General features: G+C 39.5%; 1 protein-coding gene across 1 annotated transcript in view; it reads right to left on the reverse strand.

The window, feature by feature from the left end:
• lrmda (leucine rich melanocyte differentiation associated) overlaps nucleotides 1–23,633 on the reverse strand; it is a 263,094-nt gene that overhangs the window by 33,279 nt on the left and 206,182 nt on the right. The gene's annotated exons all lie outside the window — the stretch shown is intronic.

Here is a 23,633-nt window from a genome sequence, read left to right on the forward strand (position 1 = left end):
GATATTTGACGTGCCAGTCACCGAAGACGCAAACATCAAAAAGGCAGTGTAATGGTTTTGACCTTCGTAATTGTCTCTTAGATGACTAGCAGTAATGTGTTTTAAATCGCTGTAGTGTGCAAAAAAATGTATTCGTTCTGTTGTTTTAGGTAATGACTAGAAAAAGAGTGATCTAGGTGTAATGGTGCCTGCCCTCCAAGGGATTTCAAAGTCTTTTCTTTGGGGTGAGCACAGTGTGAGCTGCATTGAACAAGTGTTTAATGATTTACCAGTTCTACTTCAATGCACTTGTGCTACATAAACCGATCATATGATGGGCGATCACAAGCAAAACAGCTTTTGCCTGAAGCATATAGCCAAATATTCTCTTGAGTATACGTAAAACTGAGCTCTATAAAGTAAGGTTCAGGAACAAAAGAAAGTCAACAGGCAAAACACGTTTTAACTTTTTAACAATCATTTATTATTTGCTTAATTAGTCAGCTACTTAAAAATTGCTTTAATTAGAAAACTAAATCTATTTGGTAGAATTTTTTTAAATAATTGTAATTTATAAAATTATAAACAAGGAATTCCTAAACAAAAAACATTTGTATACAGAAGCAGTGAAAAACAACAACATTTGTTAAATGTTAAATCTGACCTCTAAGCAATACTGTTACATACAACATTTACAGCTGTTTAAATAAACCGATAAATAGAAATCATTTTCTAAGATGGCACGCCCATAATTAGTTCATACACACTATTAAATCTAACCAGTAGCATTATGCACAAAAATGTATAACTTATATATAAAATGCATCTTTCGTAATGGAGTTTATGATTACGCTTACTTCTAGTTGTCAATAATTGTCTAAAATGCTTGGACAAAAAACACATTTTAGTCTTATCAGACATGATTTTCTTATTTTAAAAGTCTGTTCTCAGAATCTTTTACCCACTTTTTCCTGTAAAGGAGCTGAAAAGCTTTTTTTTGAAAAAAAGAAAGAATTATACAGTAAGAATAAACGGAAAAATTACGCAGTAAATCAGGATTTGAACCTGTGTCCTCTTGTACCAAAGAACAAAAATTCTACCACAAGAATAGCCCATCTTACGCTCTCACTTTGAACAATAAACAATCTTTTCTAAGGCACAAAGAAAGCCGGGGCCACCACAGTGGTTTCCCCTAAAAAATAAGCTCAATTAAAAAAGAAGTGCAAGACACCTCTGAATGTAACGGTCTATAGATAATTAACACGAACAAATTAAAGGTGTATAAAGTGGCTGATAAATTCACTTCATCGTGATTTTAAATAAAGCATTTGTCAAATCCTGCTTCCTCACTTCATGTGTATCTCTCCTCTGTATCTTTGCATTTCACAGACACTCTCTCTCAAAGGTATGACACATGGTGGCTCTTCATGTTGCGCTTAGGAGCTGCATCTAATGTCAGGAATGTTTTCAAGTGTGTGGGATGTTAAATTATTGAAGATTCTGTGAGCAGGACTGTCAAACCGGCTCGTCTGCGATGTTTCCTAAGCAATTAGATGCTCTGAGACATTTGAAGAGCTCCCACAAAGCAGACCGGCAGAAAGTGACATGTGAACTTAAAGAAAATTAGCTTCTTACATGAGTGAAATGTGAAGGTTACTTAGCAATGCTTAAGTTGGGAGAACGACTCTGTGAAGTGAGTCTTTGACTCTGCCCTGATGTGAAGACAGCCATTTTCTTTACTTTCAGCGCACCCCAGTCAGAGAAGATCACAGAGACCGTGAAAACTAATTTTGACTTGGGGCATATGGGAGGAAAAAAACGAGATGCATCTAAATAATGAGATCTCTTGATGTTTGCAGGAGGTGATGCGGAAAAAAGACGCAAGCGCGAACGAACGAGTTCGAAACTGTTATTTCAGCCTACGGCGTAACTACAGGAAAAACAAATAAATGTTATGATGATAATCAGACAGTGGGGATTATGCCATTGACCGTTTTCACAGCTCTGGGTTCGACGGCAGGGAGACATTATGCTAACAAAAGAAAAAAATCCACTTTCATGACTTTCCAAAAGAGGAAAAATGAAGAGATGAATTTTTGAAATGTACTGTCAGTGGTTTTAATTAAAACTGTATGTTAGGGTGGTGGTTGAAGAGTAACGTTTCAGCTGAAATGTAAAGAAATAAGTTTAATTGTTGTTGGACGCTACTAAAAATATTTCAAAATTAGTTTTTCACATTTGTAGGCACAAGACTAGACTACCGATTCAGTTCTTTAAGCAAAATATCACGCTTGTATTTCAATAAATATCCCTCATAAAAGAACACAAATTATATTAAAATACATTAGCCTAATTGTTTCGAAAATAAAATAATAAATATATAATAAACCCCTTAACATGCACAGGGCCCATGGAGAAGTAGTTTTTTATTGTTACTGCATTCTTATTACCTTTGCTTTACATTATTATTCAATCAAGTAACACAAAGAATGCATCATTTGAAAGCTAAAACATTCAACATTTATGTTCTGAACTTGTTTTTGCAATCAATAAAATGCTCAAAAATAGGGGCGCTTATGTAAGAGGTTAAATATACATTACTTTACCCTTTTTTGTCATTTTCACCGAAACATATACTGTGTGCAGACAACAAATATAACACCAATAGCTCTGCCTATTTAATCTGACATTAGCAATGAACTCACTGGCCCTCACTTTGTAGACACTACTTTCTGTCTGCATCCGCTACATTACATTCACAGATATGCTACGATACACAAACACACAGTTTGCGTGGCAGCATAAAGGAGAGCTCCGGGTAAAAAGCAGGCCGGAGGCTCGTGAGGTCATCGCCATGGTTTTAAAAGCTGCGAGGACCTGATAGCAGGAGGCCCCGCACTCCCAGCATCCTCCCCTCCCCGGGAGAAGGACTTATGAAGGTGAGAGCCTCCCTGACAGGCGGGAAAATAAAGGAGACAAACCCCGGTTAAAAATTAAATAAAAAGTAGCTGTCTTAAACAGTAATTGCACTCCTTTGCTGAGCAGGCTTCCAGATATATAAACTTGATTTACTATCGGCTCGCAACTACAAATCAGAAGGCCCGAGAAACACTTGTGCTATGAAATTGTTTAATCTCATCAAGTTCTGCTTTCACAGCAAGCTATAAATCACAAAGTCTTTGTTATCATAGACCTCCATGAGCGCCTCTCAGGCAGGCAATGGATCGTGGGTATATATAATCTTGACTGCACAAACAGCGGGGTCGTCACTCGCTGAAATACTTTCATATTAGCCGCGCCGCAGCTGCTGGAACACAAGGCCGTGATGGATATCTCATTTCCAAGTCTCTGCATCTATTTCCAGCAAATTATTACTGCATAAATTTCTTGTCAACAGAAACGGCCAATTAATTAAGTTAAAAATGGACTCATGATCGCATCTACAAACCAAATAGAAGTGCGGGGGCAATTTTCCAGTAAGTGGATTTACCAGCGGGTCAGTTTAATGAATGATTTTAAACTTCGTCATAAACTTCCAGACAGGCCAATATCTACACAGAAGCCCCGGCACAGGCCAGGTGCTGACAGATTTACATAAAGGCTATTTATGTGTGGGGCCGGCGGTTGATGACTGAGGTAGAAATAAAGTTTATTAGGGCCCGGAGAATGCGGCCAACCTCGCATTTTCCATCATCAGCAAAACAGCAGATAGGGGAGAAGCACCTTGACTTTTGCTTAAAGGAAATATACACGTTTAACACGGCCATCATTCAGATGAATAATTCATGCTTATTCACAGAGCATTTGTTTTTCTGCTCCGGTCATTAATCAGAGAGGGAACGCTGCAACAAAGATGAGCTCAAAGATTTATATGTATTTTGGCTTCTTTACAGATAAATCAAGCCATGCAATTATGGTGGGAGAGGCCCAGCTGTGACCCCATGTCGAACTAATGACACGGGGAAATTTAAATCCCGTCTCCTCTTCCCTGACTTCACCCTAATCATAGTTAAAGAGAGATGCTTCTCCTATGGAGTAAGAGAAACATAAAAGTCGGCCAGCTTTATGTTTCAGAGCTGAAATGATGCTGCGCGTGACCTGCGGGGGCACTTGCATGCTAAATAACCTCGGTTTATCTAACGTAAACAGTAACATTAATGATACTTAGAGCATACATTTAAAAAATGACAACGCGTGAATTTAGAGGTCAGAGTGCGTTGGGTATGCCATTACTTAACACCGTTTTGAAGCATGGTAGGTGCAAAGAACTCTTAACATAATCAGAGAACACACATTTCATGAAGCATGAATGCACAAACCTTTATGGGGATTGGTATATTGCTTTTTTATGCCTATAATTGTATCCAGTTGTTAGCTTAGCATCATGCTAACCAGTTTCTGGAATCAAAGGTATGTTGAGATTATAGATATTAACCAGATACCACAGATCTATTGCTATGATGCGGAAAAATGCAACGCTCAATACAGCCACTTTAGTGATCGAAGTGCCGCCCTTCAGTGAAAAGAGACAATCATAAATTGATAAAGACACCTCGCCTACTTATACTATGTACTAATAAGTATGTACTGTTTTTGTAATGGGAAAGTATATATATTTTAGCACGTAACAAATCTATATGCACTGAGACATAGTAACGCGAAACAGAAGTGGACACTAGATGACACTATCATCATTAACATGTTATGAACATCAAAACACAGCTTTTTTTGCCTTTAAGTATTTATTCACTTATTATTTCGTATGTAATGTTTTCTATATACGGTATACATTTATTTATTCAGCGAAACACTCATTCATTTCATTATTTAAGTTTATTAATGCAGTGAAGCGTCACTAAAACCCGCCTATTCGCGGTGAGTTGTGGGTAATATCAGCCGTTTGAGTGTCCATGGATCTGCAATTCGAATTTCCAGAATACTCATTTAAGCATACTTTGATTTAGTACGTTCTAATACTATTTTGAATACCAGTTAGGAATACTAACTGTCAGTTATTCAGATTCCGTTATTCCAACCTGATCTCGCAGGAATTTGTAACAAATTTACAAGGTAGATTATTCGTAGGAATTGTTCGACGTGAATCGTACAAAAAAAGTATGATTATTAGAAAAACACAATGCCGAAGCCACTCCCCTAACCCCACCCCTAAACTGACGTCACTGGAGCGAAAGCAAATCATACTAATATGAATTACGAATTCGCCACCTTGGAAAATAGTTTGATTGTTGAAAAATTGAAAAATTGACCCATAAGACTGCTTTTGTTGTCCAGGGTCACATATTTATTGATGTCGTCAACACACAAATATACAAAAAAATGCTCTAATACACAATACGTAAGAGGACGCACTGAAGCAAGAGGTGGAGCTTAGGGTAAAGGTTTTTTGTGCAATTCGAGGCTAAAAAACTAAATTTAAGGTACAGTTGATGCCAGATTTAATACTTAATTGGAAACATGTTTTGTGATCTTAGCAAGCGACTTCCAAGATATCAGTCTTCCCCTATTCAAGTACTATAGAAATCACTCAATCTCGTATGACTGTAATAACTGCCCAGAGACGTTTGCAAGAATGACCTCCGTGTGGGATGACCTCCCTTAAAGGGACTTTGGTTGAGTCTGCTGTAAAGGTTGGATACGGATGTTACCATAGAAGGCAGCTGTCTATGTAGGTAGCTCACTAGGATTTGAAACAGGCCTACAGTTTTCTCACTGGCTGAAGCAAAGCTTTGAATGGATGTTTTTGTAGCTTTAAAAGGCCACGCTCTCTAATATCACACAGGCCTCTCAATATCCAGGCCTGATTTATTATTTATAATGCCTGCAGTCTGTCCCCTGATTAAGGCAGCCTAACTTTGTTTTACTGGGCTCTGCCTTTAATCTGTCTCTCAGCGAGATAAATTATCCAGTGTCGTGCCAGTACCGCACTCTCTTTACTCTGTTTATCTCTGCCCGTGACATGCCCACGTCAAGAGCAGACGCATCTTTTTCAGCGCACAAGACACGGCTCTGCTCAAAATTAGCCATCCCTTTTTTCTTCTCTTCGTCTGACTATTGTGTCAAACAATTCCCTCCTCTTGACTGAAATGATAAACTTTGCTGCTAACGTATAAATAACACACGTCTCTTTCTTCTCAAATGCTCCGCTCAGAGTTTTTGATAGTGGAGAGTCTGCGGCGAATAAGAGAGGGTTTCCTAACCTAGGCGGAGGCCTGGTCTCAGACCTTTCCTGTGAATGTTTTCTGTTTTGCTTTTGGCCTCCTCGCTTGTGTTAAATCACAGGCCGCTGTCAGGGAGCACTAGGCTTGTATGCGTCACTGGGGAGTGCAGGAAGCACTGGGAATAATTCTGTCCATCAGCTTAATTTATTATATCGGTAGCTTTGTAATCATGCCCAATAAGTTATGGGACCTGACACAAAGGAATTCGGTCTGAAGGCAAAAGTGTTTATCATGTTTAAAGGTCTGACCAGACCGTATACTGTATTTACATGGGGAAGACAATGCTGTTTTATTTTCCTATCTGGACACTAACACAATGAGTTTGTGGACATAAAGTCAGAGCAAAAGATTGAAACCGTGGGTGCGCAGAGTTGACTTCATATGCTCGTGAGAAAGACCCAAGATAGACCCATGAGACCGGGTCTAAGTATAAAGTGTAGTTATGCCAACTTTAAAGACAATCTGTAATAATCAAACAGTTGGTTTATGTAAACGTGGGGTGTTATACAAGTGAAAGCATTGTTATTTGTTCCACGATCGCGCTGCCAGGTTCCCGTACCATTTGTTTGCTGACACTTTCTTTCCAGTGTGATTTACAGAAAGTTTATATAGTGCAATAAAGTGAATTGTAGACTAAATTACCTTTACAGTTTATGTGCAATGGGAAAGCCTAGAAAGCCAGCGAGTATAGTAGCCGTAATTACACCTAACTTTCTTAGGGGTCTTGTAGCTCACCTGGTAAGTATGGCAGTGCCAATGCCAAAGTCATTAGGTTCAAGCCCCAGGCATCCCACAAACTGATAAAATGTATACCTTGCATTGTAAATCTATTAATCAAAGTATTTTCCAAATGCATAAATGTAAATGTTATTCAACAAAAGACAGATCTTCGCAACTTTTAAAGGTCCAGTGTGTAATATTTTGGAGGATCTATTGACAGAAATGCAATATAATATACATAACTATGTGTTCAGATGTGTATAAAGACTTTACATAATGAAGCGTTATGTTTGTTACCTTAGAATGAGCTATTTCTATCTACATACACCGTGGGTCCCCTTACATGGAATTCACCATGTTGTTTCTACAGTGGCCCTAAACGGACAAACTCCTCTACAGAACGCGTTTCGTAAATACGTTATCTCCTTTGGGAAAGAAGTGAAAATCTTAGTCCTGTGTCAGCCACCGTAGTGCTTCAAAAGGGAGGGGTGGAGTGAGCCGTTGGTTGTAGTTCGCAACCTCACCACTAGATGCCGCTAAATTTCATACACAGGACTTTTAAAACTCAAGTAAAGATGTACAATATGAAAACTTCCAATATCATCATAGTATCATCATATTAAGATCAAAAACCAAAAGAAGTTACAAAAGGCTCCTGTAGGGTTGTGGCCTCCATTGTTGGTTTAAGCAAACAGAAACTGTGGCTGATTTACAAGATGGGCACCTGCTCTCTCCTGGGTACAACAGCGCTTAGCATAAAAGGAACACAAGACTATGAGGCCTTCACAAAAAGCCATATCTCCCCATAGCCCTCTCAAAGTGTCTCATTTGCATATCAAGCCATCAGCGCTGATATGTAAACGCATTTGTTCATCAGATGGCGCTGACGATGAGAGCCATTCATCTGCCTGTTAGTGTCCCGCTTTAGCGCAATACAAAAGCGCAGCAAGCTGAAAGAGACATCTTGTGTCATAGCCCATGAGAGATAATGATATCGTTATACCTCCCTGATCACACGCACGCTCGCGCGCATAAAACATTCCTGTACACTTCAGCGCGATAGGCCGACGTTCCTCTGGTTTACATCTGAATAACTTCTTTTTATCGGAGCGCTTCAATTTGCAAGGCTTGCTGGAAGGCAGCTCTTCCTGATGTTAATTGTGGGGTACTTAAGCGCTGGAAGATTAACATAAAACCCTTTGGAAACAAGCTAATAGTTGTAGGATAATTTGTCCGTGGCCTTTGTGTGTCTATCAGCACTTCGCCTCTAGCTGTAATTTTATCAAGGCACTGTAAAATATCATTTAAACAAGTTGACTCACAGATAATTAATAACAGAAATCGTATAATTCAATTGAGCTACTCCGGGGCCATTAACAGTCGAGGGAGTAAAACATAATTAAACTATTCCATTTTATTAACCTATTCATTAAGTTGAACAAATGACGACTCTCTGAAGTACAGTCTCGGAGTAATGAGAGGAGATACCTAGGTCTCTGCTGAGGGCCTGCCTGATTACACTTCTTCAATGAGACGGGACCGAGCAAACAACGCAATCTAAAGGATGTGTTAATTCTTCACACATTGTTTGTGTTATGCTATTTAACACCTTACATGTTATTTTAACACATGTTGTGTTGATTGTGTGAAATAAATGAAAGGGACAACACAAGTTGTGTTAAAAGTAACAAAAGAAATATCCCAGAAATAACACAAAGATGTGTTCAGTTAGGGACAACACATTTTGTGTAATAATAATAATAATTGCTATTATTATTGCTTAATTTGACAAAGTTTGATATACTACTACTAATAATAATAATACTAATAATGGTTATTATTTTTATAGCTCGATTCGACAAAATTTTGTAACAACAATAATAATATACATACTTATTATTATCATTATTATTATTGTCTTTGTTCCATTAACTGCCACTAATTTATGTTTCTATTTATGTTTCTCTTTAAACTTGTTCGCTCTAATACACTCTAATACAATTAGCCCTGGTAAAACTCTTGTGTGCCTCTTATAAGTATTGACAGTCTCACTGTCACTACACAAGATCAAGCAGAATGACGTGATTTATTTTGCCAAAAAAAGATACTTCTATCAAAGTGGACAAACTTCAGCCATGACTTCATCAGCAGAGCTGTCAGTACATCGCTGCGTCTCATTTGTGGCAGAAGCTCTAGGCAAGTGTCAAGACAGACAGAGGCCTGCTCTGCCACTCAGTACTCACTGGAACGTCAAGCAGAGCTGGATGAGGTCATGAACATTATACGTCATGATCACACCGAAGGTCAGATTAGAACGCACCCTGTCTGTGGCGTCACACCTGAGCAGGTGTGGTCAGCATGTAAGCGGTTCTGTCTGTGCCAAGTGCACTCAAATGCACCAAGCTCATGCGTTATTCACCAGGCTCGACGTAGCACACGCTCAGAAGACTACTCATTTGTCTGGGATACCTGAAGCATGGAGAAATGATTGGTTCACTGCTGTTGCGGCAGAAAAAATGATCCTGAACAATGTGTCAATTCTCGACAGGAATTATTCTGTTGTGTTCAAGACGAGTCGGGCCACGTGCATAATGACGTCCCCTTAATAGCATGACAGGGGAACCGCGGGCCCGTGACATTTGCCGGAGAGATGCATCACTAAGCAGTTGCTGGACTGTGATCTTACTAGACCCATAGAACATCGAAACCACCGCAATTAATCTTCTGGAGGTAATACAGGAGTCAGTGACGAATGGATACATCCAATTATTCATTCATCCCTTTCAAATTGAGAAACGAGCAAAGGCCGTCAATCATATTCGCGTGATACACGAGAGGGTCGGAAAAATGAATCAAATGCAGGTTAACTAAATTGCCTGGGATGCACTTGGTTGAGAACAACGGTCGAACCTGCATGAAAACGCTCGGTGCCTACGGTGTTCACAATTAAATGCACGTAAAGGTGCAAATGAGTGAAGCGCGAGCGCCGAGCTAGTATGCAGTCCCCTGATGGGAGCGTGTTAGAGCGTGTTACGACTCGAGTGCTTAGATTGAAAACCCAATTGAGACAGGAGTGGAGTCGGCTCCCACCGCTCACCTCTGAGGGCTAATGAATTGGTTGTGGGTGTGACAGTCGAGGTGGATTGCTCTGTATTTTTATCAGTGCAGAGTCTAGCCTGTGACTGCATTTAGATAATGAATTATAGTATTACAAGCTGCCTTTTACTATGTGTTCTCAATCCTGGAAATGAACTGGGTAGAGGAAGGCAAATGCCTCACCTCAGATTAAAGATTTGGGAGGTCATGTAATGTTCAATGCATTGATTCAGAATAACTTCAGTATTTTATATGCATCACAATACTGCTATTGAAAATAGCACTGTGGGAATCAACAATAGTTTTAACAGGAATACTTGTAAACCTGTATGACTTACAAAAAATATGTTGGTACCAAACAACATTGGGCCCCATTGACTTCCGTTGAATGGACACAAAACCACTGAGAAATTTCTCAAAATATCTTCTTTCGTGTTCCACAGAAGAAAGAGTATTATGCCTTTTAGAATTGGGTGAACTATCCCTTCAATGCTTTTAACTATTATTATAGATGGACAGAATTTTGAAATCTGCAAGCGTTTCTCGTGACAATGCGGTTCTGGTCGCACAGGCCAGAGGAGGTATGACACGGTACATGCAGATCTGATATCCCCATTCAAAAACCCCCATACAAAAACAAAGCAAATCTCCAGCAAAGCGTTTATCTACAGAGCGAGGCTGCGTGTGCCGGAGGAAGGTCCAGAGTCCCATCACTGGGTTTTATCTGTCCCCCTGCAACATGACAGTTTGTAATACAAAAGCATCTGCAGTCTCTTGTCAAGCACAAGCTTATCTGGACCCAAACATTTCCCCGGTCCAGACCTCACACTGACACACTGTGAACTCTCTCTCTCCTCAAACGATGTGGGGTCACGCTATGCCGTGGAATAAGCAACAGATTACAGCTGTCAAACTCTGAGGAGTCCACAGACAGCTCAGTAAAACAACATGACTTAACTATGATGGACAGCACCTGGTTGTCATTTGTCTCCACCCTCTTCATCAGTGAAGCGTAACAAAGCTGGAAAGTGTTTAATGTTTTCTACGTGAGGGGAAGACGACACAGCAAGACACAATAGGGGACATCTGACCACATATTTTAGTTGTTTCCTTAAATCAGGACATTATGAGGACCTCCAAGTTGCAATTTTTTTTGTTATTTAAAAATCAATTCCCAAAGTCAACCTTTTATTTTTTGTTATTTTCTTTGCTCATGCTGCATGCTACTGGGCCAATGCTAATGTGTAGTTTGATGTGTGTAATTGTTTGAAAAAAATATTTTAAAAGATCATTTAAAAAGATAATATAATAATACAATAAGATATTATATAAAATTATAATCAAATTATAGACGGTTTCAAAGCAACAAAATAAACGTTACTGCGCATGCACGGTTTTGTGGACCAAACTTAACTTCCGCACAGAATTTCCAGCAGATAATTTCTTGTAGAAAATAACAGAAATAAGTAAATGATATTAGCTGGCAAGTTAAAAGTATGTCTAGTCAGTATTATTTTTGGTTACCAGTAGAAGAACCGTTACTTGGCTAAACTTAAATGCGACAAAGTTACACAACCCAATTGTTTATTTAATCAAATTAATATAAAATGAAATTCAACAAAAACAATTATTATATAAAAAAATACTGATACAAATTAATATGAATATAAATTAGATAAAGTATAAATAGTTATATTATTAGCCACTAGCCAGACCATTCAACAAACACAAAAAGTTAAATAAAATACTACTGTAGCTAAAAATGACAAATGAGTTAGCCATTCTCAATGTCATGCAATGACGTAAAAAACAATACAAGTAAAATATCATGCCTATCCACTGTTGGACTTGTAAAAGTTAAAAATAACTGTTTGAAAGAGATCATTTTGTGCCGAAAGTACCCATAAAACCACCCAGCCCCTTTTGGGCGATTCGACATCGTGATCATTCCGTGTGGAATGAAAAAGCACCTGAAACGTGAGGAGAACAGGAGAAAAACAACAACTCAAGACTTATAATAAAACCAGATAATCCTCCTCATGTTCCATCAGCTAGTGTTACAGTTACCAGGGTGTCAATTGTCTTTGACGATGTCAGATGTCAAAGCGCTAGCCATCAGAAAAGAACATCTAAGATTACGGCCTCTCTTTTTTCACGTCTTTTTGTTGTGCAGCTGCTGATGCTGGTAGTGGCCTGGAGCCTGTGGAGACCGGTGTGCTTCCCCATGCAGGGATCAGGGCGGCTCACAGGGCCTGTGGCTCACTTCAAACACAGAGCAGCCGGGCAATGAAACTCCCCCCCCGAGCACTAGCCTGCTCCTCATCCACATCTCTATATCACTCTCCTGCCCGGTCTCTCCGGGGACAAAACAAGTGATGTATGTTCTGAGGAAACGTGTGAGAGGAATTTGCTGTTGTGTGTGTGTGTGTGTGTGTGTGTGTGTTTTTGTGAGACAGTTGAGTGTTTATCTTTTAGCCGGCCTGTGGCAGGAAATATATACTCCTTCCAGCTGGAGGACACTTGCGTTGTTTATTCGGTCAAACCGTATCAAACATTGAGGCCATCTTTTAAGATAATAATGACATTGACTAAACAAATCGCCTGAATGAGGATATATATGTAACTGGGCTTTTAGACGTGAAGTGTGTAATTGTTTGCTGTTAAAATACGTGCTCTGTACTTTAGCATGATGTGCAGTGACAGCTATAAGTAAAGGGGCGTTCACGCTGACACTGATTTGCAATGACAAAGAGACCAAGTTATTAATTTTCAGGGTGGGATCGCTAATTTGAGATGTATGAGTGATAAAGGCTGCCGGCTATAAAACAAAGTTAAGTTTTCATTTTAAACTTGCATTAAACCTTTGCTAATGCGCAGACATGAGGCAATGAGTCAGGAACCAATGGGAGAACAGACAGTGAAGATCACATGACCCAATAAACAACACTGGCCCGGAAGCAATTCCAGTTTCAGTTTTTAGACGCTACAAATGACTTTTTTGACACTTGAACTACAAAATACAATTTACATAATATTCAGAACTGAAACTAACTTTTTAAAGACTTATATGTGTGAAATAAAAACACTAAAACAGGAAGTACTTCTTGACAAGTGTTGCTTTCAGTATGAACGACCCGAAAATGTTGTAAACGCTGTTGCTCAGCCAATGAGATGAGTTTAGGGGTGGGGCCACTTGCAATGAGGAACATTTAGAAAACGCATTGTTTTTGCTGTTTTGTTTTACACTGCAAGTGGCATAAATGTTCATAAATTTCACTACCTAGTTAGTTTATGGGTCAAGAAAAAAATCTCAAGTGTTAAAGTTGGGTTTTTATACACAGTTATTTTCCAGAAAATAGAACAACTGAGCCGGATTATCATTGTGGAATATTTCTGCTCTACGGCACATGCGTCTTATATTAAAGGGGTCATATGACACGGCTAAAACATGTATTTAGTAAAGCCAAAAATACTATTTATGGGTCAAATTATCTATTTTTCTTTATGCCAAAAATCAGTTAGGATTTTAAGTAAAGATCATGTCCATGAAGATATTTAGCAAATTTCCTACCATAATAATATAAAAACTTATTTTGTGAGTGGATGGCCTGCTACAGTGCTCCGTTATTACAACTTAGAAGGCGATTTTCTCAATATTTTGATTTTTTGCACCCTCAGATTCCAGAGTTTTAAACTGTCGTGATTCTCCACCTGATATTGTCCTATCCTAACAACCCATACATCAATAAAAGCTAATATCGCTCTGAAAAGCGAGGTGTGCTATGATTGGCCAGTTAACCAGTGCGTAGTGATTGGTGGAATACTGCAAGCGTGTGACAGAAATGTAACGCCTCTTACCATATTTGGAACATCAGGTTCCAAAGCAATTGTACTGACAGGTACGCCCACCTTACTTGCGTATACATTTGGGCGGTCTTAGTCAAATCATACCACGAACTGCCGTAGATTTGTGGGGGTGTGGTTACACGAGGCGTTTCAGGCAGGTCTGGGTGAGCATTCGCTTTCAGATAGAATGCATCTTTTGTTCCCACACTTTCATTTTTGCAATTTTACATGTCTAATACATGCATGGGCAACTTATAACACACCAAAGATACAAAAAACACGTATTCGCTTTAATCGTCTATCAGACAAGAAAAATCAGTGACCACTGAATCCATAGAGATTCTTAACCCCAGTCAGATTTAGGCGGGCCGCACACGTGAAGATCAGGCAGCCCGGGCAAATCTGGGTGGTCTGGCTAGCAAATCCTACTTCTCACCCAGATGAAAGGGCAACTTAAGGATTGAACAACACAATTACACATCCACCGCTGTGATGACAAAAAGCAGGAAATCGGCTTTCTAAGAAGCAGAATCATTTGCAATTATGCACATTTTCTGACATTCTCAATAGCCGGTTTGATGCTCGTCCCCAACCGACACATCTAACCTCCATTTCACCCCACCCTGCACTCTATACCCAGCGCAAACATTTTACTTTTAAAGTGTGCACTTCCTTCCTTAAAAAGCCAGATTGTTATTGTTGACAACTGAGAATTGTTCTGACAACTAAGGAAAAATGCTCAATTTTCTCAAGAAGCCTGACAAGAATGACTCGTGGCTCAATTCACAATTGCTAGTATCAAATTAGTATCACTTCCGTACTTTCCTGTCAGCAAACTCCCTAAAACTGCAATCGTGTTTTTTTCACCTTGGCTATGTAGAAAGGACGAGGTGTAAATAGCGTTTTCATGGGTCGACCGAGAGCCATCACATCAGACAGCTTGTTCTCGTCTGACAATCACGATGAGAGGACAACAATCCTGAATGTCTTCTCACTTCTCATCGAGAACACACTCCACAGTGCCTCTCCACATGCTGAACATCTTGTAGTGCTACTCTGAAAATGCCAGAGAAGGATGCTGTCTGTATTTGATCTACAGAAGACACAAACAAGTAGACATGAGGGTTCTCATCCAGATGGAGTGTTAGCTTCATTCTTCACATTGTTTCCTGATGTCCTTGAGCACAAGATAAGCTCAGCACCTGCTTCAGAAAGAATGCGGCCGGCTGAGCCATCACTCACGCACATGTCTTGACTGCGAGCAGGGGTTTATATTTAGGACAGCCAGGTGGGGAATGACAGCTGTCAGTCAAAATAGCCTCAGGACACCACCGGGAGAGGAAAAGAACTGCTTTAATAGACGCTGGCCTTCAATAGCCTCTGAGAAATTTACATTATTTTACATTATTTGAAACCTGTGAGTTTTAAAGCCACACTATTGAACTTTTGCTCACGGCTCCCCCATGTGGTTGAAAAGCGCAATTGTCTGTTACCAGTGTCGCAAATAATGTCGCTATATAAGCTTTCCCGTGGGCAGTGCAATACACGTGAATTTATTGACTAAACTGATGACATTATTGTTTGGAAGCCATTTTGCACTCTTCCGCAGGCAGGGGATGGGCCGGGCTGTGTGTACCGACCCGAACACAGAAATTACAGAGTGTGGTTGGAGCCGCAATGAGGCTGCTCAGGTAGCAGCGTGAGTAGAATTCGTCCGGCTAAAAGTTGTTCTACCACTGAAATAATTTTAGAGACATTATTTTAAGGTCGAAAAAACTACAAAGTGTTGCTTTAAAGATAGGTTTTTCGTGTCGATCTCTGTTGCCCTGACCCAAGTATAGACACAAAAATGAAGAAACATTCTCTGATCACCCAAAAGGGTTAACTGAGAATGAGCATGAAACTATATTTCCACAGTCATTAGTCTGCAACTCCATGATTATTGCTTCAGAAATCAAAAGGGCCAGTATAATGGGCCCTTCTCTTCCTGTCTCCACCCTAAACCGGCTGTCTGTTCCTCTGGCAGATGAGTCAGATGAGCTGCATTCATCAGTAGACTCCATCACTCCACACCTTCATTATCTTCAGGTTAGACCTGTGGAATTCCCAGGGATGAGCCGTGGCCTCTTACACTAATCAGAGCTCACGAGAGGCTTTTGATCCTCTGTTTCCCTCTCGAACGCACACCTCCTCACCTTTATTTTCTGCCATAATTGCATGTGAAAGATCTGCCTTTGATAATGCCTTCACTATCTCAGAAGGGTGTCGAAAACCATCACGTGTGCCGTCTGCTCGGAGAAAAAGGGACGGCCGAGCACCTGCGGAAGACAAACACGCTTCTCACAGATATGAGGTATCTATCATCCCCGCACAGGAAATGAGCTGCTCATTCAACTTGATGTTGGGGAGGACGAGACGCGGCGAGTAGGAGGGTACAACATGGAGTGATGGAGGGAGAAGACTCGTTTTGCATGACAGACGGATTTTGGTAGTTATATTGTCAAGTCCCATGACTCACTAACCGACGTTCACATACAAACACAAGTTCATGAAACCTTTGTCACATATAAACAAGAACTGATTGAAATCTCTGATCGCTGTAGTCATGTGATAACACTGCAGTGCTTGTTTTGTCTTCGCAGACTGCAAAGCACACAAAACCCATCAACATTTTGAATAACTTACTCAATCTTTGTCATTTTGGAATAATAGCAAAACCCACTAATATGGGTATCAAACACATCAAAACTTGCCCTGATTTTATAAAAATGTTATTTTGGCATTTTATTGACCAACTTCTTGACATCTCACCCTTGGATGATTTTTATACAGTATTGATGGAGGTCCCTTCTATGCTGAGCTATTATTGGCTGCATTTTCCATAATTTTTGGGTTCCAAGTAAACCATTAAAATCAGTTTTGTAATAGAATCAACAAATTTGTTGGCACACTATTTTTTCCAAAAATCGTTTCAAACATTTAAAACTTGAGATCAAAAGTTTTTTTAAGATAATTTTTAAGAAATTTCAGCCAAGCGATCATATCCCTTGTATGACATTCATGTTTTTGTTACTCAGCTTACAACATGTTTGCGGGTCTAGTTAACCCAAAGCTATTAAATAAAACCAAACAAATAGCTATCTAAAAAAGTAAAATATATATATTTTGCATATATTTAACAAAGGTAAATGAACACGTGAAAACGGCGCCGTTTTTTTGTTGTAAAAAAATTATTTATGATATTCCCTAAAAAAATGTCTTAAATAAATATAAATGTCTCGAGGTTGAACATCTTTTGGCGAAAGAAAAATATAATTCTCTGTGTTTTTATTTCTTTACAATCTTTATATAGCTTGAATAACAACCACAACAATAGTGTCTATCAGACGTGGCTCAAATATATTACAGAACGGCTTTGCTGCTCGTCAGTCATCATGTCTTACTAGAGACAGAACACAAAAGCAGAATAAATATTCCCTGAAGTCGTCGCCCACATCCGGCCCTCATTCCGGAATGTGCCAGAACCGCAGCAAGATAAATGAACGCAGAGGAGCTGAAGGGAAACGCATCCCCTATCTGGCATGGCACTATTTACTGACATTAAGAATGATAATATCCATCAACAGGCTGTCAAAGCCCCAAGTGGGCTGTGAGAAGAACAAAGGCTTCGACTGTCATCATTTTCAGATACTGACAAGGAGATGTTGATGTACCTGCCATTCAGGTACAAATAATGTCATCACCCGCATAGAGATCAGGGCTTTTAACTGCGCCGTGGCGACGAGTAGCCGACGGCTTTGACCTCGCCTCGGAGAGAAAAAAGAAAGCTAACGAGCTATCCGTCAACGTCTAATTACACGGCTACAAAAATAGTAGAGATGCCAAAAACAAACAAAACAACAGATCAACATATGTCCATTCCACTCAACGGCGTGTGAAATATGGCTGTGAGTTAACAGTTCGCCTGCTAACAGGGACGAAACAACACACAAGCTAGCTTCAGGAGGCATGTGTATAATTACTGTTGGCCATCTCTCAAGCCTCCTTCCTCTCAGGAGAGAGATGTGTGACAATATATGACAAGAAAGCAAACACGCTTCCCCAGCAGAATAATAGAAGGCATCAGCAGTGTACCAGACACACCTGTCTGACTCTGAAAACAATGCCGCGATGCCTATTTATTAGGTGCCAGAAAAGTTTATGTTTGTTCTGTGACAGTGACAGCAACTTGATCCCTTTCATTATTTGGGGATCTCAAGCTTGAGAGAGAAGAGGAGAGGGGAAGAAACCGAGAGTCAGACTTTTTTATTTATTTAGTTCGTTTTTTAGCAGCTTGCAGTGAGTTCACTTTCTTCCTGATAGCTGTCTGCCACGGTGTCAAAAGACAAATAGGAAAAACTGTCAAGCGGTGGAGGAGAGATCCTGCTCGTGCTCCTCAGCGATCCTCCGCTCGGCGGTCCACGCCGGTTCGTACACCATCGGGACGTCACGATAATTCCGCCGTTTACCTGCCACGCGGATTTTTGATCAAGTCATTGTGGTTTGATTGACGTTCATTGTGCTGTCTAAATGATGTTGTGAGTTTATTGTGACACTATCGGCAGCCCGATAGAGGACGACACCGTTCTCGCTCCAATGCGACACGGCTTATACAATGGAGCGAGATTGCGACTGTCACACGAATAGAGCGCTAATTGCAGCCATGCATCTATTTTGAGGCGTGGTCCATTTACATTTCTAAACTCTAAGCTCGCTTTTACTTTCACCTGTCAAACAATAAACAAGCCCAACAATTCCTGCTATCATCAGCCTCAAATGAAACATAATGGCATCTATCATCTACCTCAGAGCACGACAGCATCTGTTTGCGCAGACAGAGATGAGATGCACAAAAAGAGGAAGCTGTTTGTGAGGATGTTCGGAGGGGAAAAATGGGTCAGGTTGCTCGCTGCCGTTTCGTGGCCTTCTTCTCGTCTACCTGTCAGTCTGCGCGCCTGACGGAACAGAGCCGACTGTCATTTTAACAGTTAATAATTAGGCCTCCTCTTGGCACCAAACGGGGTGCCGCGATGACAAAAGCCAACGGCGCGGCGGCGGCTCCCGCTTTATAAATAGTCTGAAGGGATGATTAATGAGGGTGGCTGGCGAGCTAAAGCAGCAATCTGAGCCCAGACAATGGCCGCCCGCACAGCTGCCGAAAAAACAAGACAAGCTCTGTCCGGGGATATAATTGAGGAAAGTGGCAAAACATCGCGTGTAAATAAATAAATAAACGTTAAGCGACAGCTTATGAAGACTTTATTTAACCCCTCGCTGCTTCGCGAGCTCCTCATTAACATTTTGACACGCTCGGCTGAGAGCGGGGGTCAGGCTCGCCGGTGCGCCACGAGAAGAGAGCATTCTTCACTGACGCTCCGCTGAGAGGTGCGAAGCCAGAAGAGAAGCTTGTCTCACTGCGGCAAATACTTGGGAGCTTTCCTCCGAGGGCCATGCCAAATGTTGACTTGCTTTTTGAGAGTGATTTTGCGGGTAAACAAAGAAAGACTGAGCCTGCAGTAAATGCCCCGGCGGGGGGCCCTCGTTGGGACTCTCAGCGCCAGACTCAGATCATGGGAAGGGCCTGGAAGGAGCTGTGTATTCTTTCTCCCAAAACAAAACAGGAAACAGGAGTTGTTTAGTAAAGACAAATCTCCGAAGAAGAATTTTTAGTTGGGATTTTTTTGCCTTAAAATTATACATTTAAGTAAATATATCAAATATATAATCGATATTTGATACATAAAATGTTCATCAAAATGATCAAGAAGAGACCGGTCTCATTACTGGCATTAGCACAGCAACACTGCAAAACATGTCATTCTTCCTAAGCATTTTTGTTTTGTTTTCTAGTAAAACTATTTAAAACTTCTTAAATTACGATACATTTACATAACAAGAAAAGTGACCTAAGATATTTAGTATTGTTTTATGAAAGTATAAGAACTAGGTAAATTTCTGTTTAAAACAAAATTGTAACTTTAATCTACAGTGAGTTACTGGCAAACCTGCTGCAAAATTACAGCATTGACTATTGAATTTGTTACTGCTGTTTTATTCTTTACCACATAAAGCAAGCACTTTAGCAAGCAATTCACACAAACTCACAATTTCCACATAACTGAAAAGTCTGACATTTACAATGTTCTACACATCCATCGCTGGGTAGTAACGGATTACATGTAATCTGGATTACGTAATCAGATTCCAAAAATCAAGTACTTGTAATTAGAGTAAACTACATTTTAAAATACTCGTAATCAGACTACAGTTACTTTTTTATGGATTACATGATTACATATTTTTCACAGAATGGTAGTAAATTGTTTAAAGTTCAGTGTTTTTCGCAACTTTTTTTTCATTTTTATTTCAAATATTTGTATAATAAACATACTTACCACTTATATATGTTTGTGATTCTTCAATATTTTTCCGGCAGAGAGGGGAGGGGTTTGGAATCGCACAGAGATGCAAAATGGAGCGGCACTCAGCATTTGATGGCTGGATGTATAGACACTAGGGGTATGACGAGACACTTATCCCACGAGATGAGACGAGACACAAGATTAGGTTCATGAGAGTTTTAAATAATACTCAATGATGAAATATATGGAAAAAATAGTCTTTTATTCAACTGAAAATCACAAAGTGCCATATAGGAATTTTACATCTATTTTTATAAATTATAACATGATTTAAAAGTGGCAGGGCATCTTCAATACTAATTTCACCATCAAACTCCATCATGCTGATATCACGAGACCTTGACGAGAAATCTTGTCACATTTAAACGAGATTTTGACACACCCGTAATAGACACCCTTTCATTTTTTAGGAAACTCATGGGAAAACTATTCAGTGATACTATCAGTAAACACTAACAACAAGTTATATGAGTGTTAGTATTTTGTCCGTACTGTACTTTAAAAAGATGTTTAGGCTTTTGTTGGTGATAAAGAATGGAATATTTAAAAAAAACAAAATAGTACAAAATTATCCTGCTTCAATATCAAATAAGATTTAATTCAAAAGTAATCTAAATGTAATCCAAAAGTAGTCTGATTACATTACCAAAATTTGTTTCAATATTTCAAATTCACATTTTATGTCCAGTTTTTTTCTCACGTGGCAAGTAGCCATGTAATAAGCGGGATAATGTACAAGCAGCCGGCTGTTATCAGGAAATAAACCCCTTCAGTGTGATATAAGACCCTCCTCTTCGCGTCGGGTCCTGATCACACTGTCGGGGCTTATTTCTGCGATAACAACCGGCTGCCTGTACATTATCCCTTACACAATTCATAAGTAATGTCTGATCGCCTGCCCCATGTATGTTCATTCGACACACAGAAACAATTTGAATTGTATAATGTAGTAGCTAGATTGATAGTTTCATCAGACGCACGCACCCAGCTCGAAGTTAACTTTTGGTCTGTTGATGGTTTGTTGATCGGTCTTGGCCAGTGGCTAATAATATAACTACTTCTATTTTATTTAATTGATATTAATTTCTAATAATATCATAATTGTATTAAATAAACATTTGTTGAATAGGCTGTGTAACTTTGTGTACATTTAGTCAAGTAACAGTTCTTCAACTGGTAACCCAAAACAATACTGGCTAGACAGACTTTTAACTGGCTAGTTAATGTAATTCACTTGTTATTTCTTTTGCTTGTTATCAGAGATAATCTACAGGGACTCTATTCTTTGCGGCTGTGTACCGGTAGTCAAATTTGGACCACAAAAGTGCACATGCGCAGTAACGTTTGATTATGTTGTTGCTTTGAAACCGTCTATACTGTATATCACATTTTACTATATTTGAAACCATTTCTTAGATTTTCAGCACAGAATTTCCACAAAAAGCGCAGATTCTACATGGGCCTACTTCCAGGCCGAAAGACCGACTACATCCTGTTCATACATTCCCCTGCTTGTTCTCTGACAGCTCTTGGTCACCGGGCTGAGCTGAAAGCTGAAGGCAGAGGCTATCTGCTTCTAATGATAGGGAACGCTTTGATCATCTCTGGCAGCATGCATGTTCGTCACTTAAATACACACATCACACATTCGCTTTAGCCGACCTCTTTAATGTTTCCTTTTTGTCCATTTATATATACATGCATTCAAAAATGTGACAAATCAATCACAGCGCCTCACACAACAAAACATCTGTTTTGGTAACTCCTCTTTTCAGAATTTCGCAAATGGCGCACCGTCCGACCGGCTAATAATTATCCAGAATATTTTCATGCGCTCTCTCGCTCTTTGTACCCGCCATGTTTCCATTTGATCTTTTTTTTACTTAGCTTCCACTTTTCTGCCGCCCGCTCGCTGGTTGTCTCTTGCTCCCTTTTGCTCAGACATCAGTGGTGCTCCTTTTAATGTCACTGACAGGGGGTAATTTGCACCCATATATGTTTTCTCTCCAATTACACCATGGCAGGAGCGTGCTGCCAAACATCTCAGCGCTGATGATGGTCACCTCTTTGAGGAGTCCTTCCTGCCTCTCTGCACTATATTTTTCCTCTTTTTAGAATCTCCCATGGAGGACTCTGTCATTTGCTGTCCTTGGTCCAAAGTGTTATTTAACACCTGACAACAAAAGCAGCCGCCCCTGCAACAACATCATTTCAGAATTATTTCCTGTGGGGGTTAGTCTCAAATTGCTCCTGTAGTCTTGAGGACGAGCCTATACGGAACAAGGCCTTTCTCGTAAATGTTGCACAAAATGAAATGTTCACACCTTTTAAGACAATACATAACTACATACAGTGGTGTATTTATATATAAACACACCTGCGCTAGATGATACATGGGGAAGTTGTCACAGGGGCTACAGTATATCTCAGCAAGGGTAGGGTTGTGTACTCAAACTAATTTTTTCCGGGGTTGGTTTTCAAGCAGCTATTTCAAAACTCATTTTTTGGTGAATTCTTTCTTCAGCTTCCTCCCTTTGTACATTGTGAAAAACATAATTTTAAAGGTAATTTTCTTTACATATTTTTCACGTATAATGTAAAAAAAATTATATTTATGAAATTTTACAGTATTATTAACAGATTTTTCAGGTATTTTCAAAATACGGTAAAACACCATCAAATTACAGAAAAACTGCAAATTTACAAGAAAAATGGGAAAAACATGTAATTTTACAAGTGTAGCAGCTCTTGGGTAAACAAGTAAAACTAATAACTAGGTCAGAGCGGGACAGGCTATCAGTGTTTAACTTTTAGGTTGTCACATGCATCTTCTAGGTTAAAATTTCTACAAATTATTAATTTGATTTATGTTTTGCCAAACAATAATTTATGTATATAAATGATTTTTCATGTTGGCATTGACATTTGTGCTGTTCATGTATTTACTTGTTTCATAGATGTTGTTTAAATATAGCTAAAAGCCTGTAGACGGTTTCAGAAGGCAACAACATAGTCAAACGTTATGTGGCCCAAACTTAACTTCAGCTGGACCTCCGCAAAGAATTAATAACTGTTGAGTAGTTTTAATGTAATTGAATAGGAATAATATACAATAAAATATTAATTAATATGAACATAAATTAAATATAAAATAAATTGTTATACTATAACCAAACACAGGCCAGAAGTTAACTTCGGGCCGGGTGCGTGTGTCCGATGAAACAGTCTATAACAAGCCATTCTGACAACTGACCTCATACACTTACACCACTATTGGGACCAGAGGTCGCGT

This window comes from Triplophysa rosa, linkage group LG9 (assembly GCF_024868665.1).
Source record: "Triplophysa rosa linkage group LG9, Trosa_1v2, whole genome shotgun sequence".
Classification (NCBI taxonomy): Eukaryota; Metazoa; Chordata; class Actinopteri; order Cypriniformes; family Nemacheilidae; genus Triplophysa; species Triplophysa rosa.